This window comes from Ictidomys tridecemlineatus, chromosome 2 (assembly GCF_052094955.1).
Source record: "Ictidomys tridecemlineatus isolate mIctTri1 chromosome 2, mIctTri1.hap1, whole genome shotgun sequence".
Lineage (NCBI taxonomy): Eukaryota > Metazoa > Chordata > Mammalia > Rodentia > Sciuridae > Ictidomys > Ictidomys tridecemlineatus.
Genome location: NC_135478.1, coordinates 170,642,727 through 170,668,980, shown reverse-complemented (window position 1 = coordinate 170,668,980; position 26,254 = coordinate 170,642,727). Strand labels below are relative to the sequence as shown.

At 34.6% G+C, this 26,254-nt stretch overlaps 1 protein-coding gene and 1 pseudogene across 3 annotated transcripts in view; both read left to right on the top strand.

The window, feature by feature from the left end:
* Positions 1–718: 718 nt before the first annotated feature.
* Cd36 (CD36 molecule (CD36 blood group)) overlaps positions 719–26,254 on the top strand; it is an 80,104-nt gene continuing 54,568 nt past the window's right edge. The window contains exon 1 of one of the 3 annotated variants that reach the window (XM_040291696.2): positions 719–789. The gene's annotated coding sequence lies outside the window, so the exon portion shown is untranslated. The remainder of the gene's footprint in view (positions 790–26,254) is intronic. The other 2 variants (XM_040291697.2, XM_040291698.2) reach the window with 2 other exon arrangements.
* Positions 9,656–24,745, top strand: LOC101961886 (ribose-phosphate pyrophosphokinase 2 pseudogene; annotated as a pseudogene).

The window sequence follows — 26,254 nt, the reverse complement described above, 5'->3', positions numbered from 1 at the left end:
TGTTTCAAAAGATTAAAGATATATCAAAAAACAACATATAAAAAATAAATAACAAAAAAATAAGTAAATAATTTAAGCCTAAGCACCCTGGCAACACATGCTACATTCCACTTCATTAATTGAGGTAAACAATTACTACTGAATTACTCCTAAAAATACATAGGAAAATGAATACTAAGAAAGTTTATAGACTTTATATTTCACTCACTTCACCTGTAACAGTGACTGAAGCAGAAACCTGTTTGTTGACTAAATAATTCTCAATATTCACTATAATAGTGCATATTGCTTTTTTATTCCATCAGGAAAGGGAAACTTGAGCCTGCCTCTACCATCAGAGCAACCGGTAATCATGAAGAAGAGCAAATTGATTATTAACAAGTAATAATTTGAATTTTCATGTTTCATAAGCACTGCAATTCTTTGTTAGGGGCATAACAGGTTTCAGCAGGAAAGGGATTAAGGGTTTTATTTTCCTCAAGTGAGGCACAAAATGAGTAAGATTTTTCAAGTTAACTTCCATTTCATTTGTCTCAGGTGTCAGGGATCTATATTTATCTTGTGTTTGGCATGTGCCTGAAGTGTTAGAATGCTCAGGATATCAATGGCTTTCAGATGTTAGGACAACCTTGTAGATAAATGAATGCTGGAGAGCCTGGGCCTCCTCTCTGAGCTCTCAGCTGCTGTGCTGTAGAGATCATGTGTTTACTTTCTGCCTCTCCTCCCACAGTCTCTCTGAAGCTGGTCTTGAGGTCCTACGACTGGGCAAGCACGCTCTTCTAGAAGGTGGTGAGCAAAATTCTTCTTGTTTGGGAGCATGGCTATAAATACTATAAATATCATTGTAATTGATACACTTTCATCTACTAAATAACAGTCATTAGTTTAAGGCCTTGAGGAAAATAAATGCTATCTGCTATAATAATTTAGTGTATAATGCTTTTTTAATGTATTTATGAGCTTGCAACCAAAGTTGATGTTAACCCTTAAATTTTACATTTTCATAAGTCTCTAAATTCATCCTATGAAATTTCCACTTGCACACTTCATGTCTTTTGTTTAGAGAGTATAAAAAACATAACTTCTCATGTAAATTTAGTTGAAATTTTTATTCCTACATATTCTCTAAATTTAGCTGATGAGTCCTTATCTAATTTCATATTTTATGTTAATTCCTATTTTCTTGCTTATAGGCCTTTTATAATATTAATCCCATAAAAAGGATCTCTAAGTCCCAACCGATTAGATTTTTCACTTCCAAGTTGGAAAAAAATGTTTTTAAAATCGGAGTAGAGGTTGCATGCCCTTTATTTATAAAACTCTGAAAGTTTATGTTTTGGCTGCTTGTCACAATTGGCAAATATACTAAAATAATCTTAAAGAGGCCATCTTCTTAATTCCTAGAAAGGAAAAAAAAAGTTTTTCCACACCATGAAATGTATTCATCATTTGTGACCATGAAAATTTTACTGACTTTAGGCAACAGTTCTGTTGTTTGTGGGGTCGTGGGAGATTTTGTTATGTAGCAGAATTTTTTTTAAGGGTGTGCTCACAAATGCTGTATAAGTCTAGGAAGCTGCAAAGAATAGAGTAATTCTAGAGTAATGACTTATCCAGAAAGGGAACTTAATAAGGATATGCTTATTTAGAGAGGAATCAGTTGCTGACACAAAACAGCAATTCTCTGTGTCTCTCCATGCTACTTTTCAAAGCCTGAGCATGAATTAGGCTGTTTTACTTTTTGAAAGTCAGTAGCTTTTATTTTTGCAGAAGAGTTGCTTGGTGCTATTCGGAATTCTGGGGAAAGCATTCTGGCTGATTCTCATAAATGTGCAAACTCCTTGTTCCCTTTCTCTGAGACAACTCAGGTGAGGTTTGGATCAAATAAAGAATATACCTGCCTTGTTCTCAGGTATACTCTTAATAAAAGTGGAGGTGTGGAGCAATACATGAGACTCCTGTAACCCTGACAGAGGGAAGGAGAAATGTCTGAAATGTTTTCAAATGATGTACTACACAAACAACAATTATTTGAAATCAGATCCTTTTGTAAAAGACAATGACAACTTCGTAATGAACTGTTCTAAGAGTTTAAGAAAACAAACACCTGAGGATAATAAAACTCACCTGGGAAAACAGATAAGCTGCTGAACTCAGAAAAATCGCTGTCAGGAAAAAGTAAAAAAGAAAAGCATTCAAAGTGTGGACAAATCTCTAGCAAAGAATTTAAGACTGAGGGTTAGGACCTTAAGTGAGAGCAGATTTCTCTTACAGCAAAGAAATATATAATATAATGCTCCTGATGTGAAGATGACTTATTTTGCTTTTGGCACAAATTGTTCATTGGGATTGCTACTTGAGGAATTTCATTTGATATCGATATTCTTAGTTTTTATGAACTAAACTTTGCAGTGACTTTAAAAAAATATATTTTTAAATATTTTTTTAGCTGTAGATGGACAAATACATTTATTTATTTATTTTTATGTGGTGCTGAGGATCGAACCCAGGGCTCCACACATGCTAGGCAAGTGCTCTACCACTGAGCCACAACCTCAGCCTCTCAGTGATTTTTTTTTCCCAACAAAAAGTCATAAAATTTTGAAATTAAAAAATTATTTAAAATGAATGAAAAGGGAAATGTATCAGTTAGTTGTTTGTGTTTTTTCTTAAGGATAGCTTTTTGAATGAAAATTGTAGGGTGTGTCACCAAAAGGAGGGATGTTGACTAAGAACCATGGGGACATTGAGAAACAGTTTTCATATTGGATGACTAGAATTCTAAATACTGTCTCATTCAACATGACTCTCTGAAACTCAAACAATGAACTATGTGTCAGGAAAAGGAAAGACTTACCCAGGAATATTAAAACAAAATAGTCTGATAATAATTAGTTTTACTGTTTTGTTTATTCTAAGTACAAATGCAGAAATTGCCTAAACCTCTGGACACTTTTCTTTTACAAGGGGACATTAGTATGATGAGGTTCCACAGAGGATTTTTCAATTTCTTTGTGGAGAAGGGTTAGATGAATTCTACTTGGTATCTTCTCACAAATTAAGCCATGTTGAGAACCAGTACCACTTTTAATTATGTGCTTGGTAGTACTTTACTAAATAGTTGAAGATGTTTTGCAACATTCTCGGAGACCTTTGTCACACAAACACTGTCATATGAGAGGAAATGACAGACAATTGGCAAGCCTTGTCGAGGGGATGTAGGAGACAGCTTGGCTGCATTCTCCAAGGACTCCAGAGTGTACTAAGCTAGGAAAGAATTGTGTGCTTGCCCTTCAGGACTTGTGAAGTTTAAAAGTAGAACAAGGACAATATTTCTAACATATCATCAGTTTCATCTCTAAATTAACCTGTGCTGTCATTAAATGTTCTCAATATAAATCTTACATTTCTTCTAATGTAATTTTAGGAAATCAAAAAATATATTAGTCGTTATTGTCCTATCATGTTTTAAGACATGATTTAATAAAGAACACCTCAGTCTAGCTGAAATTCATTTACTGGTTCATTTATGTCCTAGTCTGGAACTTGAATTATTCTATTTGAAATGTGTCAGATGCATTAAAAGGTGTACTTCTTGAATCTCATTCTGGGAAATTTAGAAATGAAGTAATTTTCAGTACAGTGGTTAATGACCATAAAACCCCGAGCATAGTATCTTTATAGAGCACATATAAACTCCTAGTAAGTAAACTGGATCTTTGCAAAATTATTCTTCCTTAAAAAATTCCTGAACCTTAAAAAATCCTTAATTGATGGTTTTGCTGTCTTTCAGAGTAATTTATTCATGGACACATTATACAAAAAATATTGAATGAGCACCTACTGTGTGCCAGTAGGCTCTAGAGAGTACCATTTGAAACAATGCTATGCTAAACATTTATACAGATTCAACATCTTTTTATAGGTCACAGTTCTGAATTTTGTTCACATGGAATAAAACCCTTTGAAAACTAAAAAACAACACAACAACAACAACAAAAAAAACTATTAGTAAATGATGAACACAGTCAAATTCATAAAGCAGTTTCCCAGGGACCACAAACAGATTCACCCCTGATTAAACCCACCGGTGTTTTACCACTGAGCTACACCTCCAGTCCTTTCAGTCCTTTTTATTTTTATTTATTTTTGGAGACAGGGCCTTGTTAAATTGCTGAGGTCAGTCTCAAACTTGTGATCTGAATGTGGTGCTTCAGCCCTTGGGATTACAGGAGGATGCCACCATGTCCAACATCAACAGACCCATTTGGTGGGCCAATCTTTTGAAGAAAAAAAATGGATCAAATGGGTGAAAAACTTATAGAATTTGAAGGAAGATAATAGGCAGAACCGTTTCTCTTGCCTGCTGTAAGCTTCTTGTCATTGCCTTTTCAAATGCATAATTTATTCTTAAAATACTAATTTCATATAGCCCATAGAACTCCTCGAGAGTCAAATAAGTACAGTATGGACCTTGGGCTTTTTGGTTATTTAATCTCTCAATTTATTTCTTGTTGAACTCATTGTATGAAATGGGAACAAAGAGTTGTCTAAATTTTAGCCTAGTCTCTTGGGGAAATGTGTAGTTTCTATGAACCACATCCTTTTAAGAGCTGCGAGGGCAATATTTATATCAAAGTAGGCATAAAATGGGCATTTACAATGCAATAAGGTACAAGCTCTGATGCAAGTAGTATATGGTGAGCAGGTCATGCTTACAGATCAACACTATTGCTTAGAGTTGGCTTCCAGCGAAAACAGAAACTCCAGGAAGGCAATAGTCATTTACAACTTCTCATGTCAGTAGCAGCATTTTCCCAGTGCCTGCCATATAATAAGTATTTGACAAATGGAAAAGACATACCATTTTTAAAACAAAATGTAACTAAATTGTTTACTTTCTGTTAATTACTATAAATAAATTATCTTTTATTTATTTATTCTTTGGTATCAGGGATTGAATCCAGGGACACTTAACCTCTGAGCCACATCCCTAACCCTTGGGGTCTCACTGAGTTGCTTAGGACCTTGCTAAATTGCTGAGACTGTCCTTGAACTTGTGATCCTCCTGCCTCAGCCTCCCAATTACTGAGACTATGACTAAACCTTTAAGAAGTTTTAATCATTTAAACAATTTAAAAATCTATCTTTCATCTCTTATACATGATTCTTTTAAAAAATATTCAGATTGACATAAATCTCTACCATAAAATACAGCTGTGAAGCATTTTTGCGTGCAATCCTGTGATAGTTTAATGGAATATTATTAATACTGTTCTTCCCAGCAAGTCTGGCTGGGATTTTTATTTGGTGTTCTGTTTTTGCTTTTGTTTGTTGTTTTTAAAATAAATAACAGATCCTCATACAACTAATTGTGGAAATTTAATGGATAAATAGTCTATAATTTACATCGTGCTAATTACGTAGACTTAGACACTGAGAATTTCTCAGTGAGTCAGTTTGAGAAGCTCATTCATTGGCATCCTTGCACTGCAGTCTTACCAAAATAGTTAAAAAAAAAAAAATCAGGGGCTGGGATTGTGGCTCAGAGGTAGAGCACTCATCTAGCATGCTGAAGCACTGGGTTTGATCCTCAGCACCATATAAAAATAAAATAAAGGCATTGTGTCTGCCTATAACTAAAACCAAATAAATAAATATTTTAAAAAATTCATGACTTCCTAGATTAAGTCAGGAAAGACAGGATTAAGAAAGGGAGAAAAGCAATTTCTGGTATTAAAAGGCAAACAGAAAGGAAGCTTAGTACAATTATTCCCATTGTCTTCTCTATCCCATTAATATTCCTCTTGAGTATCCATGATGCCATTTTGTTCTCTTAAATCTCCCATGCAGGACTTCTGTACATAGTAACAGGAGAGCATTTCTGAAGCTGAAATCCTGTAGAATAAATAAAAGCAATGATCCGGTCTTTCTGAAGAAGAAAAAAAAAAGTGCTTAATTATTTACCATGGCAAAGCAACAGCTATGAAGCTGGGCTTGTTTTCTGAGTTAGAGGAGGAGATTACTCTTAGCTACTTTCCTAATAGTTGCATTTTTTTTTATAGCAAAAGCTAAAGCCATTAGAAGTGTGGATAATTCTTAGCACACCTTTAAAGATCCACTGACTCTTTTCACCAAGAAGAACCCCGAGGCTCACAAAATTTAAGTGAGCTTTTAAACTCTTACCTAGATTAAATTGTTATTTCCCCAATTTTCCTTTCTACAGGTTTTCTAGGCTCTCCCTCTCCTTCCATCTTCCCACCTCCTAAATGATCTTGTCTATTTTCATAGTTTCACTTATAATAAACTATGTTGAAGAGAACCAAATCTACATCTCATGGCTCCAATCACTCTCCTGAGTTTAGCCTATTGTTCAAGTTCCAGATGTTGACACTTCACGTCTTGACTGTTGAAACCCTTTGGGCACATAAACTAGCCATTTTGTTGTTATTTCATGGTGTACGTTTTAATCTTCAAAATTAAATTATAAATGACTCCATGATAGATGGTTTTATTATGCTTATAGCTAGTGTTCAGTAAAATGTGTAAGTATGTTTTCTCTGTATTCCTTTTAAATGAATGAATGGGTGATATATGCCTATTTATCCCTACTGGGTGCCTGCAAATCCTATAGATAATGATTATGCAAAATGATTAGTATTTAGGGAGAAGCAACATAAACTATAGGTTAAGGTTCAGCATCCTTTCTGTGGCCAGATTTCTTTAAGTTTGAAATTATGATCTACCACATCCCAGCTCTGTGACACTGGGCAAATTAGTAAACCTCTTTGCCTCTGCTTCCCTTTCTGTAAAATAGGGATAGATAATAGTATCTACCTCATAAGATAATTGTTCAAAATGAGCAATTTAATGTAAGTAAAATACAATGCCTTTCATGTATTTAGTGACATAAAAGACTTAACTAATTTTTATAATGATTTTAAAGTCAGTGATATTTCCCTCATTTGAGTAATTAAGAGATATTAACAGACTGGTCCATTATTGTTTAGTAAACATGCCAATATTAAAACCAGATAGTACTAACCTCACTTCTCCTCCAAATTTGGCCCTACTTTTCCCCTCCAGGTAATTATCTCTCTCTTCATCTTGTCACTCAAGCCTGAAACCTTGGACTCACCCTTGACATTCCCTGCTCCCCCACCTAGCTAATTACTAAGCAGGCTTTGGCTATTCACATACTTTTTAAATGTCTCCCTTTCACAAACTAAATATTTCCAAAATATTTTCTGATGCCTTCCTCCAATAGCCACTTATTAATTCAAATAATCAAATTTCCTGTCTAGGTTACTTCATTAGGTTTCTCCTGGCCTTTTCTTCAATCAAATGTCCATGACACCAGAGTCACCTCCTAAATGCAAGTTTTATCATACTCCCTCTTTAAAATTCTTGTGTGGTCCTACATTGCTTTTGATGAATTCCTGAGAATAAGTTTCTAGTTACTCAAGGCAATTTGGCATATTCTGTGTTTCATTTTGCTTCTGATGTCATTTGTGCTCCTCTTTCCAATGATTTGTCTTATTTTTTGTGACCTCCTATATTATACCAAAGTCTTGCCCAAGTACATGTTCTTATGCTTTCTTATGGGTCTCTATTTGGTGAAATGCCCATAAGCCCTTATATACTCTCTCATGCTCCAAACCTCGACCTGTGTTCTATGGTCCTCAAGTAAGCCATCACTTCCTGCACCAACTGTCTCTTAGCACCCTTCTCCAACCCAGCATCCCCTCTTAACACCTGGGGGTAGGTGTCTCACTGTCATATTATCATATTGTGTATTTATGAGTCTGCCCTTCTGTCATGCAGATATCAGATTTTTGTTTTGTTAATCCTCACATTTTATTCCAATTAAAGGTTCCGGAATACTTAGGAAACTTGTTATAATAAATGAAATAGTTGCCAATGTCACTGGGGGTTTAAAAGCATAAATGAAAACTCTGATTACAAAGTTATGATAAGAAAATAATTTCAAGTATAATTTGCACACTTCACTAAGAAGAAAGAATTTGAAAAGGGAGATAATAGTCTTAAGAATCAGAAAACAAAAATAAGAGCAAAAAAAAATGAGCAAGAATTTACTATGTTCTGATATTACTCTGCTTGTGGAGAGAGAGAGAGAGAGAGAGAGAGAGAGAGAGAGAGAGAGAGAGAGAGAGAGAACTTGGTTCAGGTTGCAAGCATGACTGCCCAGCAGGTGCTTGCTATGTAGGCAAAGGGTTGAGGGCAAGATAAGATTAGGGAAGGACATGCACTGTGGAGGGTGAGCCAAGCTCAGAATCAGACAGTTTTAAATGCTTCCTTCTCTTGGAAAACAAAAGATTAACAAGCAAGTACTAAAAACTAGAAAGGGAAGTATTATCTTGAAGTATATAGCTCAGTTTTAACAAGTGATTAAATGAGACCAACCTTAATATAGTAGTTCTCAAAATTTTGTCATGTGAATAACTTTCCGCACATTTCTGCTTTAAGAAATTCGTTATTGCTATGCTTTTGTAATAATCACCATCATTACTCATTTTTCTAATCTACATTTGTACCCTGTAATTCTCAATTCACTGATTAAGATTTTAATTCTTTCTAAATACAGAGTTTGTCTTAATCCTTCCTAAGAAGTTATTCAAAATTCTCCTACTATAGTCTTAGTTGTTAACTGGGAGGAACATTAATTCCTTAATTACATTATACTTTTCTTTTGTAAATATAAGAACAATATATGTAGTGGCTGAGACTTCTTCCTTTGAGTGAAACTTTGTGACACTGACTTAAAATTCTTCACTATCTTTTGAAAAAGACTTGTAACACAGCTGTTGGGCATTGTATGGCCTTTCAGCCGATGGTCTCTTCCTCTAACAGCAAAAGCTCTGTCCACCCATTTTACACATTCATAATACTTTCCCCTGTTTCTCATCATTATGGCATTTTGTAATTTGTATTTTGAAGTTGTATCTCATCTTCCCAAAACTTCCAAGAGATTATGCTACCAAGTACATGAGAGTCCCCTGATAACACTGGTATTTGGCATGGAGCTCTTTAGATCCCACCCCCAATGCCAATGTCCTTCAACCAGAGACCACCAGGAACATATCTGTGGACCAGTTGAGTTTATTACTTACGGTAAAGAAGGACAAGCATACCACAGGCCAGGAAGTAGGTGTACAATCTATTATAGGATATGGACTTTGGTTGGTTGATTTGAGGTAGGAGTGAAGTAAAGGAAATAGTGGTTTTCTCTGAACTTCTCCAGGTGGCAAGGAAAGATAATTTTATGACTGCTCTAATTTTATCTGAGGGGAAAGAAAAACAGACTGAATTGATAAAGAAGCAAAAGTTACATTAGGTGGGAAAGGGAAAGCATGTAGTCTGTGGCTTAGGTGGGGTTCATAATTGGGCTGTGTTCACATATGATTATGGAAGAATAAGACCATTTTGTCTTGATCTGTTCTGACCTTAGAGTGTCCAGTCTAAAGTTATTGTTCTATGAAATTGCTTAGGTTCACTAGGACACTCAGGCCTGGCTATGAATGCCAGGCAGTATCTAGAAGTAGCAAGACTTAACTGCTTGTCCCAGCACAATCCCTGGAGGGTGGGCTCTTTTCTCTCCATGACCAAGTTCTTTGTTACTTCATGAAATCTATTCATGGTGAATGCGATTTCCACAACTCCAAGGACTAATGAGGTAAGATTCTGGTGAACTACAAAGGATTCGGGAGAAGTTCCTTTATAGTTTCCTCCCTAGCTCCCATGAAATGATCAACACATTGGTAATTAAACACAGAATTTCATTTCTGTTTTGCTAGTAGTTTGACCACCAAGGGACACAAGTAGAGAAAAATCTCTGCACAATAGCTACAACATGCACAGATCGTTTAGGTAATCAATTCTTCTTCTGTACTTATACTGTAAAATCTAATTTGTCATGTAAACGAAAAAAATACATATACCTTTGGCAGATATAAAATGTATGAAATTTAATTTTATTTAGTGAAAGTTTCTTGTGAAATAAGGTGTCTTTTCCCTTATTACACAGAAAACTAGCTTGATAATCAGATTGTAGAATGTTAGACTTGAATTACCTTAATTTGGTATACTTTCAAAAACATGCATTTCAGTATAACTGATATAAATGTGGTTATATATATATTGTTAAACTTTTAAAGATATTCTTTATCTCCTGAAATCAATGGGATAACATGACTTTGTTTTACAAAGACATTTTTAATTTTTTAAACTGACAGATAAATTACATGTATTTACCATGTAAAACATGCTGTATATGAATGTATATATGAATGTACATATGTATGTATATGAATATATGTACATTCATATACACAGTCTCTACATATTCATTATGTATACATATTGGAATATATATAGGAATATATATTAGAATATAATATTGTAATATGCATTGGAATGACTATATAACTAGCTAATTAAAATATCACCTCACATGGTTATCATTTCCAAAGTGAAAACTCTTTACATTCATTCTATGAACACTTATATAAATATGTAGATTAAAGAAAGAACATTTAGCAAATGATTCAAGTTAATGATTGAATAATACTCAGTATATTTTAATTTATGGAGACAAATGAGTAGAAACATTAATAAATTTCCCAATCTAGTCATCTACTTTCTAACTTCTCATGTCTATAGTGGAAGTGTTGAGGAGTGGGAGGAAGAAGGAAATGAGAGAAGTCTATAATTAAGCTTGATTCTACATGAAAAAGGCATATTTCCTCTATAGAAATGTAACATGTATGATATTTGAAATACTTTAATTTAAACATACAGGCTTTTAAAATGAGCTGTACAATAAATGCAACATATGTGAGAGAACATATCTCACCTAGTTATTATACATTAAATATCAACTAATTGATATTTTTGTGATGAAAACATCCATTTTCATAACATTTTTCAGGATACAATATATTAGATACTAGCTATAGCTAATATATTGGCTAATGTATTGGGCATTAGCTATAGTCACCATGCAGTACAATACATCTCTGGAACTTATTATTATCATCTAACTGCAATTCTGTATCTTTGACAAACAACTAGCTCCTCAACCCATCCCCCAACTTCCCCAGTTTCTGGAAACTACCATTCTATGAGATCAATGTCTTTCAATTCCACATAGAAATGAGATCATGTGGTATATGTATTAGTGCTTGACTTAGCATAATGTAATTTAGTTTCATAAGAATTGTCAAAAATAATAGAATTTTTCTATTATGCGTAATAGTATTCCACTGTGTATATGTACCACAGTTTCTTTATCTACTCACCTGTTGATGGATACTTAGGTTAATTCCATATTTGGGCCATTGAATTTTGCATAAAACATAATGTTTTATTTCCTTTGGATATATACCCAATTGTGGTATTGTGGGATCACATGGTAGTTCTATTTTTTAATTTTGTTTTTTGTGGAAACCCTATATATTGTTTCACTTGGAGGCAGCACAAATTTATCATGCTAATGATATTCTCCTTTCTATAAGACCTCTCCAACACTTATTATTTTTCCCTTTGAAAAAGATCTCTCTCTCTCTCTCTCTCTCTCTCTCTCTCTCTCTCTCTCTCTCTTTGGTAGGTAGGGTGGGTACTGGGAATTGAACTCAGGCACTTGACCACTAAGCCATATCCCCAGCCTTATTTTGTATTTTGTTTACAGACAGTGTCTCACTGAATTGCTTAGCATCTTGCTTTTGCGAAGGCTGGCTTTGAAATCTCAATCCTTTGAATTCCTCAGTCCTGCCTCAGCCTCCTGAGCCACTGGGATTATAGGAAAAAGAGAGATCTCTTTGTTTTTATTTATTTTAGTTATTCTATTTTGTTATATATGACAGCAAATGCAATTCAATTCATATTACACAAATAGAGCACAAATTTCATGTCTCTGATTGTACACAAAGTAGTCACACCATTCATGTGTTCGTTCATACATGCACTTAGGGTAATGATGTCTCTCTTTTCACTGTCTTTCCTACTCCAATCTCCCTCCCTTCCCCTCCTTCCGAGCATTGCTCTATCTAAAGTTTATCTATTCCTCCCATGCCCCCGCCCATCGCCATTATGAATCGGCATCCTAATATCATAGGAAACATTCATCATTTGTTTTTTTGAGATTGGCTTACTTCACTTAGCATTATATTCTTAAACTACATCCATTTCCCTGAAAATGCCATGACTTTATTCTCTTTAAATGCTGAGTAATATTTCATTGTGAAATATTTCATTGAGTAATATTTCATACAACATTTTCTTTATACATTCATCTAGGTTGGTTCCACAATTTAACTATTGTGAATTGTGCTGCCATAAACATTAATGTGGCTGTGTCCCTGTAATATGCTGTTTAAGCACCTATCTCTCACCATGCACAAAATTCAACTCAAAGTGGATCAAGGACCTAGGAATTAATCCAAAGACTGTATACCTAATAGAAGAAAAAGTAGGCCCAAATCTCCATCATGTTAGAATGGCCTCAACTTCCTTAATAATACTCCTAGAGCACAAGAATTAAAATCAAGAATCAATAAATGGGATGGATTCAAACTAAAAATCTTCTCAGCAAAAGAAACAATCAGTGAAGTGAATAGAGAGCCTACAGAATGGGAGCAAATTTTTACCACATGCACATCAGATAGAGCACTAATCTCTAAAATATATACAGAACTAAAAAATCTTAACATCAAAAAACAAACAACCCAATCAATAAATTACCAAGGACCTGAACAGACATTTCTCAGAAGATGATATAAATCAATCAAAAATTTTATGAAGAAAATGCTCAACATCTCTAGCAATTAGAAAAATGCAAATCAAAAACTACTGTAAGATTTCATCTCATTCCAGTCAGAATGCAGCTATTAAGAATATAAACAATAAGTGTTGGTGAGCATGTGGGGGAAAGGGCACACTCTTACGTTGCTGGTGGGACTGCAAATTGGTGCAACCACTCTGGAAAGCAGTATGGAGATTCCTTGGAAAATTGGCAATGGAAACATCATTTGACTCAGCTATTACACTCCTTGTTTTATACCCAACTGACTTAAAGGAGACATCTCTTTATAGGAGTAAAGTGACATCATTGCAGTTTTGATTTGCTCCTCCCTGATGATCTATAATGTTAAGATGTTTTTATATACCTGCTCATCACTTTTATGATTTTTAAGAAATATTTATTTAGATCATTTGCCTATCTAAATTGGGTTCTTTTCTTGCTATTAACTTCTTTGGATTCCTTATATATTTTGTATATTAACCCCTTATAGGGATTAATTTCCAATCCAAGGTGTAGTTAGCAAATACTTTCTTCCATTCTGTGGGCTTTATTCCCTTGGCTATGCAAAAGGGTTTTAGTTTGATTTAATATTCCTCTGCTCTTTTCTTTTTTTTTTTTAAATTGTGCTTTTGAGTCAAACATTTTTTTAAAAGGGGAAAAAAGATCATCACCAAGACCAATGTTATGGAGATTTCTCCCTAGGTTTTTTTCCTATTAATTTCAATTTAAGATCTTAATTTTAAGTTGATTTTTTTTATATGGGGAGAAGGGTTTTATTTCACCCCCCCTCCTTCCCATATATATATGGAATATATATTCCATATATATATGGGAATATATATATATATTCCCATTTAGTGAAAAGACTATTGTTTCCCTATTGTGTGTTCTTGACACCTTTTTAAAAAATCAATTGGCAATAAAAATACATGGGTATATTTCTGGGTACTCCTTTCATCCTGTCTCATTCGCCTTTGTGTCTGTTTTTACATCAGTTTCATGTTGTTAGGCTATTGTAACTGTAGTGTATTTTGTAGTAAAGTAATGTGGTCTTCCAACTTTATTCCTTTTGCTCAAGATTGGCTTTGCTTTTTGGGGCCTTCTGAAACTGCGTACAAATTATGTTTTATTTGTTTATTTACTTATTTATTTTATTTCTGTGAATATTTTCCTTAGTATTTTGATAGATTTAATGGAGCTTCTACATTGATCTGAGTAGTATAGACATTTTTAACAATGTTAATTGTTGCAATTGATGAATAAGGGAATCTTTCCATTTGTGTCTTCAGTGTCTTTCATCTTCTGATCTTTTTTTTTTTGGACTTAAATATGATAGTCAAAGCAAAAATGTTTTGCTTTCTACTTCTGCTCTATTTATATTATTTTGCTAATAAGCTATTTTAATTGAAATTTATAGTTTGCCCTTTAACTTAATGATATCATTTAGTCAAAGAATGATGTACATTCTTTACTTTCCCTTTATGGTTTATATTTCATCTTTCCTATTTTTAAGTTAAATATGTAGCTTGGTTTTATGTGAGACAAAAATAAAAATTTACTTAAGAATAATGTGGATGTATAACCGATGTGATTCTGCAACTTGTATTTGGGGTAAATAATGGGAGTTCATAACCCACTTGAATCAAATGTATGGAAGATGATATGTCATGAGCTTTGGAATGTTTTGAACAAATAAAAAAAATTTTAAAAAAAAGAAGAAATAAACTTGAAGTTAAAATTCTAATTAAACTTTATCTTTTAATGGAGCAATGAGGTTTCTTTGTTTTTTTTGTGTGTGTATGTGTGTGTATATATATGTGTGTGTATATATATGTGTGTGTATATATATGTGTGTGTGTATATATATACACACACACACATGTTTTTTTAAGATTAAGGATGCCCATCATATGTTTGGGACAGGGAGTTTACTCAAGTTTTACAGAGTTCATGGTAGTACTTTTGACCCTTTAATCTAAATGGTCTAATAGATAAATGAGTGGGATCCTGATAATTGAGTTGACTTTTTGTTAGTAGTAATAAAAGGTAAATAATGTGAATAGCTTTATACAAGTATTTATCATACAACCAATAAGAACTGGTTATTTAGGAAATTAAAATAGTAATCTTGGAACCCATTATACACACACACACACACACACTATATTATATATATATATATATATATATATATAATCAAATTTGCATATAATTAGATAACATACTTTTTGGAATATATTAAGTTTTTTAATATTAGTGTCTGGAAGGCTATTACAGATGAAAATTTATTACTGGTTTTCCTGTTGGTTAATGGGATATTTTGTATGCCCAGCTTTGTAGCAAATATCAACTTGAAATGGAAATAAAACGTAACTGTAATCAGTTTTCTTACAGGAAATATTCCTGTACTTGGTTGTGGAAACTTTTATAGATGACAAATATTTTTAAAGCAATTGTATAAATTATACAAGAATAAAATGGGCATCTTGTGTTTCTTTATGTTTAATCTTCATTTCCCAAGAAAAACGTAGCCTTTTGGGCAAATAGTAGTGATTGTTTTTAAACTGCAGAAACTCCCCATATCATTTCTTAGAGTCTTCTTAGTTTTATTTGGGTTTAGACATAAGTTCTCTTTCTCTTTTTTATCCTACTTCTTTAAATGTCATAATGCACTTACATATTATATACCCAGTGGCCATTGAGATAATCTACATATATGCTTACCAGAGAGCAGATTAAAGTAATCAATCATTTCATTCATTGCTTCTTCCTGATGTTCTTCTTTACCTGATTCCAGTTCCTAACTCCACACTCTGTAAAATGAACTGATCATCTCTCTTGCCTATTGGTTTGTGGAATTTTCAGGGAAGGCCTCTGTCTCTTGACTTTCACTCTCTTAATACTTCCATCTTCCTCTTACAGCCAATTTCCCACCTCACCCCATGTCCCATGCCACTGAGGTGCTGCTGGATTCTGTGCTACCTTGGAAGACACACCTTGGAGACAAACTCCAACACCAAGATACCAGCCTGTTACCTCGGGTGGAGCAAAATGGGAAATTAATCATTCCATAGTATCAAATGAGCTCTGTTGTCTGCTCGGCTATTTCTTAGATGTATACATGTATTTATCATTTCACCCAGAGCCAATATAAATGAGGTCCTTCTATTCCTTCAACCTTTAGTAATTTATCTGCTTTTACAGACTATCACTTTAGTTCTTATCCAATTCTTTTCTCTTTCTACCCCCCAAAGCTTATGTCCCAGAGTGCCATCAGAACAACTTACAAGAGTATTTCTCTCACTCATGACGAGTACTCTCACAGTTGGCTTTCCAAGATTATAGCCCTCTGTACTGCTGCCATCCAATGCAAGCACATTCTTCACTTATCCAAACCCTGTTTAGATAGAATGGGCCCAGCTCACTTCAAAAGGCTGAATACAAGTTTTAGTTCAGGACTTTGTCTTTTTAGTGTCATTAGTCCTCCAGTCAGATTTATCCTGATTTACTGCTTTTCATGTGACCTTTAGAGATGGAAAGGCTTATCCTGACAATACCTAGTTTCATAATTAATAGTTCTATTTTGTTTAGAGATTAAATTTCAAGCTCCTTAGAATATTAAGCAAGGAAACTAAAGGTCTTCCCTACACAACCCTGTTGCTGTCTCATTTCACTACAAACACTCTTTCATTCCCTTCCTGAAACTGAATTTATGCAAGCTCTTTTATTTCTACTGCTTCTTCTTCCTCTTGTTTTATTAGAAATGTCTATCCACCTACTGAAGCCCTTTTATTATTTTTAATCTCTTTCCTTTCAACAAAACAATATTTTAAAGATCATGTTTCATTTGTCTTTGTATTCCAGTGCCAAGCTTAAAGTTTGGAATATAGTCAATGGTCAGGAAGTGTTTGACTAGATTAGATCCTTAACCCCTTCCTCCCTCTACATCCTTAATTTGGCTTGGGTGTTCTCTTTGCTCTTTATAATTAGTTCTTTCCAAAAAAAAAAAGAGTTTTAGAAGAATTATTCATGAAAACTCTTAAAATTTCCCTGATAAGATTTTGAGACCTTGATATAATTTCTAAGTGCCTCAGTTTACTCGCTTGGAAAATGGGTACATAATCATCTCATGGTTAAGATTTGAGAAGACAAACCACATATGAACAATCTGAAACTGTTGTTTCATTTAGGGGAAAAAATGAAATAACTATGAATATGTGTGTGTATATATATTTATATTTATTTATTTATATAATTTTTTTGTTTTTGGTCAATGGTTCCTGACTCATAACTTTATCCCAAGGAAGGCTGTAGAAACTGCAATTCTTCTTTCCACATGCAGACTGTAGAAACTCCAATATCCATCTTCCCTCCCCCCACAACACACACATACACACACACACACACACACACACACACACACACACAACTTCCTGCTTTCTGTCCTGGAAATGGTCACAAAGAAATTATCTGACCTACCTTTTGTCTAATAGTAGGTCATAAGACCCTCCTCATTCCAGAGAGGTCCTGCCCCATCCCCTGGAGGGAGGAATGTTAGCACACAGACCAAGAAGAATCTGAACAGACTGCTCTTACTGCGTTTCCCCACTCAGTCTTACTTTAGATCATACCCTTTGTGTCCAATCATATTTCAGCACAGTTGTCCATGCTTCAATCATGCCCAGAAAAAAATCTCCAAGAAAATCTAAAACAGTAGGGTTTGGAAAGCTTCCAGATAGCTGAACACACCTGGATGGTGGTATACCTGGAGAGGGCAAGGAAGCTCTGTGGTTTTTCTTTCTGTACCTCAATCTATGCATCTCTTCACTTGTATCTTTTAATACCCTTCATAATAAGCAGGTAAATGTAAAAAATTAAAAAAAAAATGTTCTTGAGTTCTCTGAGCTGCTCTAGCAAGTTAAAGACTATGAGGGTATTTTGGGAACCAAGATTTTTAGCCAGTCAGAGCACAGGTTACATAACCTAGGGCTAGCTGCTGGGATCTTCAGTGGGGCACAGTATTGGGGAATGAATCCTCAACCTGAGGGCTCTGATGTTACCTGCAGATATATATTAGCAGTTTAGAATGAGGCCCACTCTGCCTAGTATGCCAATCACTGAAATGATCAGGTTTTGGAAAAAAGTTACAAGATAGCCAGTTGTGAAGACCAGAGAGAAACCTCAAATCAGCCTCCCAGAGAATGTTTTGGGATATTTATGGGATAGAAAAACAGGGTGGTGTAAGGTGTCGGGGAAGGTGATTGGAGGTGAGGAAAAGTGAAGTAATTTGGTGTTTGTGCATGCATAATCAAACTTCATGGTTCTTCATAGGGTCCATATTTAGAAGTGTCTGTATTAGCATGCTCTGAAGGTGAACATCTGGACTTCTGGTGTCAAAAGGTCACATCTTAGACACTTGCTCAGGCCCAAATGCAGGGGTGGTAGTTTCAACTTTTTGGAGATAGACCAAAGCAACCTCCAAGTTCCTGGGGTGGCGGGGAGGGGGGAGGATTTTAGTTATTATCTATAGCAAAGCTAGTTGCTTAGTTATGTGACCTCCACAATTTGTGATTTTAAAATAAAAAGAAGTGCAGCTAGTTGAGTCTAGAGGATTTATTCTGATTTTTCTTTGGTTTCCATAATGTTGGAATTGAATTAGGTTAGAGGCCATCCATTTCTTGTCTGCAGCATTCCATTGCTTGCTGGGTGTGTGGGGGAATCCTCCATGCATCTGTTGTCAGTGTTCACCGTGGTGTGAGAGCAGAAAAAAAGTAGATAATTTGTTTCTTTCCTGACATGTTGATCTTTAATATCTCTTTTAGATTGCAGAATTGAGACTTGAGCTTGGTTTCCATCTTTTTACTGTCTGTGACATTGAAAAAGTAATTTCTAATGGTATATTTCTGCTTCTTAGAAAGTTGTACCAGTTACTGTATAAAGAATATTCCAATGCTGTAGTTCTTTTTTATTAACTATGATCTGAATTCATAAATATATTTTTTTCTTTCCCATTTTGTATAGTAGTGTATTAAAGTGTCCCAAATGTGTTTTTAAATTTTTTGACAAAGAAAAATGATTACAACAATAGAATCTTCTAGAATTACAGGGCAGATGATTGGGAACTGGTAAGCAATTGGCTGTAATGTCTTGGTCTGTTCTAAGCAAAAAAATTCATGCTTTCTAATTAGTTGATTTTCTGATATACAGGATGAGATAGCAATAGTTTATAAAAACATGCATGCCATTTTATGTATAATATCCAACTATAATACCCAATTTGCAAATAATATCCAAAAAATTATTTTACAAGAAAAACTTTGGGATATTTTTAAAATGTGTAAATATTTCTAAAAAGTACTGATGGTTTGTTTAAGGGCCATTAGAAGTGTTGAAGAAATGATGAAATCTTTGAGGTCACAAATAATCCTGAAGTTTACTGTAGCGTTAGTGTGTAAGTAATAAGTTCACAAGAGAAAAATCTGACCCCAAGGCAAACTTCAGTCTTGTTCATTGTTTAGTTTCAGAAATGTGTGATTAGGAATGCCAAAGCCATTTAGCACATTGTTTTGTTTTTCTGCATATCTAGAATCTAGACCTACCTTGTAAAGAGCACAGAAGTACTAACAATTCCAAGGTACCCTCATCTCTCCCTGCCTTGTATATTTGCTCCATGTAAATTTATTTACATACTAATCCTTCTGAGATCTATGATTCTCAAGTTGTTTTTATATTTTAGTTTTCTAAATGATTCCCTTTAAAATTATTACCCTTTTAAGGAGTGCTTAGTTTTAGATATTTTATACATTTTGTGATTAAGGAAATCTTAGTTTCTGGTATATAATTCTAATCACACATTGAATTATATTATTGGATAAAATTAAGTAGTGGAAATGAGTTTTATACTGGTGCTATAAAGGTGTATTGGACATAATACTCACAAGGAAAATATAGCATAATTCCACTGAATCCAGATGTTCAGGCAAGAATAACACTTCTTTATTAATGTTCAGGCAAGAATGATATGTCTATAATTTTTATTACAGAGAAAACACTGTGTGTTTGTGTGTGTGTGTGTGTATGTATGAGAGAGAGAGAGACACTGTTCTCCATGTTAACAGATGTTACTTAGAAAACTTCATCACATAATTAATCTGTTTGGATGTTAATTATCATTCTAAAATGTATTACTAGACATATTTTAGCATTCTAAAGAGTTAGTTTTCAATGTTTGTAACTAATATATTCAATTTCCCTATTTGGGGATATTATTAAACTATATTTTATTAAACAAGAAAAATCAATCTCTTCTGCAGACTGCATTGTGCATTCTCCAGGATCCTGGTTATCAACAACAACAATTCTTGTATGTAATAAATTTTTGTATTTCTATCAGAGAAGAGACTAATGTTGTATTCATCCCAACTTCACAAACCTGGCATGGGTCCTGATTGGCCCTATTTGCTCCAGGCACTCATCCTGGGATAGTAAAATATGACCAAGTCTATGCAGTATTGCATGGGTCTACCTTTGGTCGCAGTCCAAATCTAAGCCAATCCCTAGCCCAGAGAAGTCAAAACTATAATTGAAAAGGATGTGTCCAAAAGACAGATCTTCTTTCTTTATGAATGTGATTTCAGAGAAAGGGATCGCTGATTTACAGGGACAGTTTTGCAGAGAGGTCAAGACTATAAAGTAGATGGACTCAGTCTTCTCTATAGTAGAAGATAAAGGTATAACCTAAGAAGACAGATTTCCAGAGATATTCTTAAAGTAAAGGAGGCAAGAAAAAAATCACTACAAGGAAGGTAAGAATCACAAGATGGAGGCAGGGGTAAAGGATTGGGAAGCAGAATTGACCACACTCAACTGAAATATAATCTTGGATAAAAATGTATTTGAGCCAGGTGTGCTGGCACATGCCGGAATTCCAGTTACTCAGGAAGCTGAGGCAGGGTTGTAAGTTCAAGGTCAGTTTCAACACCTTAGTAAGACCCCATTTCAAGTTTTAAAAAGAGCTGGTAACATATCCCTAGATTTAATTCCTAGCACCGCCATGTATATCAACTGAATGTTTGTCATTGAAAAAAGAAATAGTGTTACAAAAAACAACTGCCTTATTTTTGTAAACTGTAAATCCTTATGCTGTTTTCTAGGAAGGAACACTTGAAACTATTTCTAGATATAGTGGTATTACTTGATTTTTTTGAATGTTTTAACCATTAGTCCTTATGCCTCATGTAAAAAAGGATTTAGCTTTTGTATTACCATTCCATACCCTACAACTATCTCCACATAAGTACTTCTCATTTCAACTAATTAATGCCGTTGCTTTTTTAATACTGTTGATATCTACATCATCATTATTATAAATATTTTTAATAGAACAAAAAGGTATATAATAATTAATTTCTTTCTGGTACAATTTACTTATTTTTGTGATAATAATTCCCACCTTAAATTCTTTGTTCTTCTAGATAAATTGTGTCCAGGGCCTGGAAGATGGTGTTATAAAGTCAAGGAGCTATCATCTCAAAGTTGATAAAAATAATCGGCTTCTTCCTAACTCATGGGTCAAGACTCTCAACCTCTCTCTGGAAAATCCCTTTGTATCTTAGTTGTCAGATAAACTATTTCCTCATTTCTGTCTTATTTTTTTGGTTTACATCCTTGTTTTGAAGTTTATATTCTGGGAGCTTAAACAATTTACTTGGTTAATATTCTTGTAAATTGGGTTGAATTCATGAAGGTTTGATTGCACAATGAATAGCAGGAGGGAATTATTTTCTCTCAGTTTTAAAGAGATTTATTGATTTATTTTTAAATTCCAAGTATTCCTGTGAAAGCGTTTTCTTTCTGATTCATGTAATATTACACTCCCATCCATTAGTCTTTTAAGATCTTGTGCTTATTAGTTTGATCTTCTGTAATGCTTTGAAGATGAGTAGGTTGGTCATGGCATGTGGTCTTTTAAGTTGTAGACAGATGGGCTCTTGCACAACAGAGAGTAATGTCTATCAATTACTGAAAACATTATTGCATTCTCTCTTAATTTCTCCATTTTGTTTCTGGTTTTACTTCAGTTTCTATGGAAATCTCACTGTATAGCAGTTGAATTTACTCTACGACTCTAATGTTGTTCTAACGTCCCAATCATTGTGCTGGATTATTTCTTCAATCACTATTTAAATTTTCTAGTGTGCTATATTTCATTTTTTGATTCTTATAGTGCCTTGGTTTTCTATTCTACCATCTTCATTAATGCAATATCTTCCCTTAGTTGCCTGAAGATATTAGTCATAAAAAATTTTGTTTATTTAAACATCCTTTTTACATTCAATCTTATTAGCTGCTTATTTGTAGTAAAATTTTGTCTTATATTTGAGAGGTTTTCCTCAAATGAACAATTTTCCATTTATTCTTAAATTGTGGGCAATAAATATGGATGTTTCTTAACATCTATTGTCCCATCCAAGACAGTAGCCACTAACCATATGTAACTACTGAGAACTTGAAATGTAGCTAGTCAAAACTCAGATGTGCCATGAGTTTAAATAAATATCAGATTTTCCAAACTTTGTAGAATAAATATAAATTATGATTTTGATTAATTTTAAAATTGTATGTTGAAATGTTAGTATTTTTGATATTCACTTGTTTTCTGTCCTATATCATTAACATCTATATTCATATTTTTATAAATTTTGTTCATTGTATTTTTATGAGAGTTCAGGTGCACATGAAAATAAACATAGGTATTCAATTTGCCATGTTAACTAGAAGTTTTGGTCATGTTTTAAAATTTTTAAATTATCTCATCATCCCCTTCTACAGTAACTTGTACCTGTTGGGGTGTGTTGGGGCATGTAAGTGTCTGTCCTATGTTGGGGTCTCTATTTTTCCCTCTGATAGATGATCAATAGGCTTAGTTGGTTCACATGTCCTTTTTCAAACCATGCAAACTACAGCAGTGTAATTATCCAAGTGCTTTATGTAATTACCTAATTTTATTTGCTTAGGATTTCACTTCCTTTTACTTAGATTCAGTTAATCATCTGGGATAGATTAAGGATCTAATAATTCTGTGAACACACTTTTAGGGGACTTGACTATCAATCTCACTCTCTCAGTTAAGTTTCTCTCATTGTTTCCTGCAATTTATAAGTTTTAAAATATAAGATGATACTGTGAGGTATTATCCACATGGCTTTGTTCCTTCTAATCTCTTCATTCTCTTTTTGGACTGAATGATATGAATCCATAAATTGGGGAAAGGATTTTAATGGTTCCAAGGAATGGACCTTGGAAAGTGATTATTACTCAACTTGATAGAGTTGTTCTTAACATCATCCCCAAACAGACAAAAGGACCATGAATGGAAGTGGGGTCATCAGAGCTTAAGTCTGAAAGTTCTGTGATCTGGCTTGCTGCAGACTAGTTCCTGAGGATGAGCTCTCCCTCCCTTTCACCCAGCAGGTGAGTGTGAGCTTCTCAGGGAGGATGTGATAAGCCCAATGCTGTGTGCATTCTGGCCCCAAAGCAGTAGGTTATGATTGGCTCTTTGTGTGGACTGCAGGCAGCTATATTTAAAAGTAGATTAATGGAAACATTATGACCATAAAATTGTGTCCAGGGTCTGGAAGATGGTGTTATAAAGTCAAGGAGCTATCATCTCAAAGTGCTCATGGCCAGAACAAGGGAAATCCATAGCCATGAATTTAGGGAAGGCACACATTATGTCCTCTGAACATAATCAGTTGAGAAAAATATAACTGAGATCTAAATATGAAATGACCAAGCAATATCAAAAGTTGAAAGTTTCCTAACAACAAATATATGGAATATCCTGGATCAGACAGAATGGAGGATCAAGGTTAAAAAGAAAATGTATAAATTGCTTTTGGGCCCAGCTGCTACACTTTGCCCTCTCCTGCAGCAGCAGCCGTCTGTGTTGCTATAGTTGTCCCAGCCGCCCTCGCAGTGTGCCCCTCAGAACCAGCACCTCACCTTGCCCAACATCATGCTCTTCAGCAGCAGCTCACACCAGGACCTGTCCCAGCATGGCTGACCCCCTTGGCCTGTAGCTAGGCATGGTGGTCACCAAGGAGTTCAGTAGCCAGGAGACCATCATTGAGCTTGGTGAAATGTGAGAGGGGAAGATGTCTATGTCATCCAGAGTGGCTGTGGAGAAATCAATGACAACCTGATGGAACCTGCTCATCATGATCAATACCTGCAAGATTGCCTCATCATCCAGGTGACCGCAGTGATCCTGTGTTTTCCATATGCCTGACAAGATAAAAAGGACAAGAGTCATGCTCAATTTCTGCAAAACTTGTGGCTAACATGCTCTCGGTTGCTGGGTCTGATCACATCATCACAATGGATCTGCATGCCTCTCGGATACAGGGATTCCTATATATTCCTGTGGATAACTTATACATGGAGCCTGCAGTTCTGCAGTGGATTTGGAGAACATCACTGAGTAGGAGGACTATATCATGGTTTCACTGAATCCACGGGGAGCCAAGAGGGTCACATCAATTGCAGATAGGTTGAATGTGGAATTTGCTTTGATTCTGCTGGGGGATGTGAAGGACTATGTGGCCATCCTCATGGCTGACAGGGCTGACACATGTGTTATCATCTGCCATGCTGCTGATAAACTACTCTCAGCTAGAGCCACCAAAGTTTATCCTATCCTCACTCATGGTATCTTCTCTGGGCCAGCTATATCCAGGATCAATAATGTTTCCTTTGAGGCTGTTGTCGAAAACACAATTCTGCAAGATGACAAGATGAAACACTGCTCCAAGATTCAGGTGATTGACATTTCAATGATCCTGGCTTAGATGATCTGAAGGATGAGAATATCTGAAGGACAATGGAGAATCCATGTTTTATTTGTTCAGCCATGTTCCACTGTAAATGCAAAGTGAGAAGTGTTGCCTCCTCAGACTTACAACTTTATTTATTTGCTTTTTTAGGTTTAGGACTAGGCAATGGTAGGCTAATCACTGGCAAAGACATCAGATATTTGTATAGTCTGAGATACATTATTTCCCCTTCTGAAGCCCAAGACTATTTCTTTCTGGTTTATTGGGGAAAAGGTTATTTGTTATTTAAGTGAACCTTCTTAAATGAATCATGTTTTTATTATCTTAACTTGTTCTGATAGGTGATCTTTTCTTTTGTTTTTTTTAGTATTTTGAGGTGACAACTTTCAAGTATAAAATTCCATTATGGAAGTACACCTTTTATACATTTTGAGGTTGCCAAAGGTGACTTCACGTTAAAACCTTCTGTGTAAATATATAATGATAATTCCTATGGACATTTGGGTAATACCCTGTATAGTCTTTTACTTTGGAGTGAATCTTAGAAAATTTATTAATACCAAGAATTTTGAATTTTTTCCTTGTTTAAAAATTGTATCTGGGTTTTAAATAAGCCACCTTAACTGTGCCTAATTTGTCCCAAATTTTATTTAGCTAAAGATAGCCACTGACACATTAATTTTTTGGTAAATATTAGAATATTTCAAAGGCAACATAGTTCTGTATGATTTTTTTTATTGCTACTTTTAAGTTATAACTATCATTTAAAATACCATGTCCCCAAACTCCAAAATTATGTTCTACAATCATTCTAATTTATAAACCATTTTGAGTTGTGGTTGCTGAGCTCAGGGTCATATTTATACTCTCCTCTGTTCATCCCAGACATATAATTATTTGGGATGTACCTAGTGTTCTTGTCATCATGTTTCTTTGCGCCATATTTTTATCCACAGGTTTCACCTTGCATTTTTTCCAGTAATTTTGTTTAAGGATTTCTACCAAATGATGACTCTCTTAAATCCCCTCAAATTTACTGAGCTGATCATTATTTTGCTTTTGACTTACATAAATGTGAATTTTTTAATGAGTAGCACCAAATGTTTATTTAATCATGAGCTTTGATTAAATGTTATTTTGCCCTTGGAAGTAGTAGGTATCTGGCAAACAAATATCTTAACTAAATCTGGTACACCCCCCCAAAAAAAAAATGTGTGCAGGAGAGGCCTATGGAAAGTCAACATCAATTGCTTCATTAGGATAATGTTCAAAAAGTGGCTCAAAAGTCATTTAAAGATTGTGAAGGGAAAATTCACTGAGGAATGCCTTCTCCATAAATGGCCCTTGATAACATCCTCTTAAGTGAAGTGACTTGCTGTCTCTGTGGCAGAAGTCAAGCATTGACTCTCTGAATTTATTATATGCATGTTGGTGGATAACCAACTGAACTTGTCAGCCCCCAAAGAACAGGATTCTTCTGCATAGATAAAGCCTAGAAATGAGAAAAACGATACCCTCTGCTGAATCTTTCATCCATTGTTTTATTGGAACTGGGGATTAAAATCTCTGCTGAGTCTTAACACTGAAAGAGAATAAATGC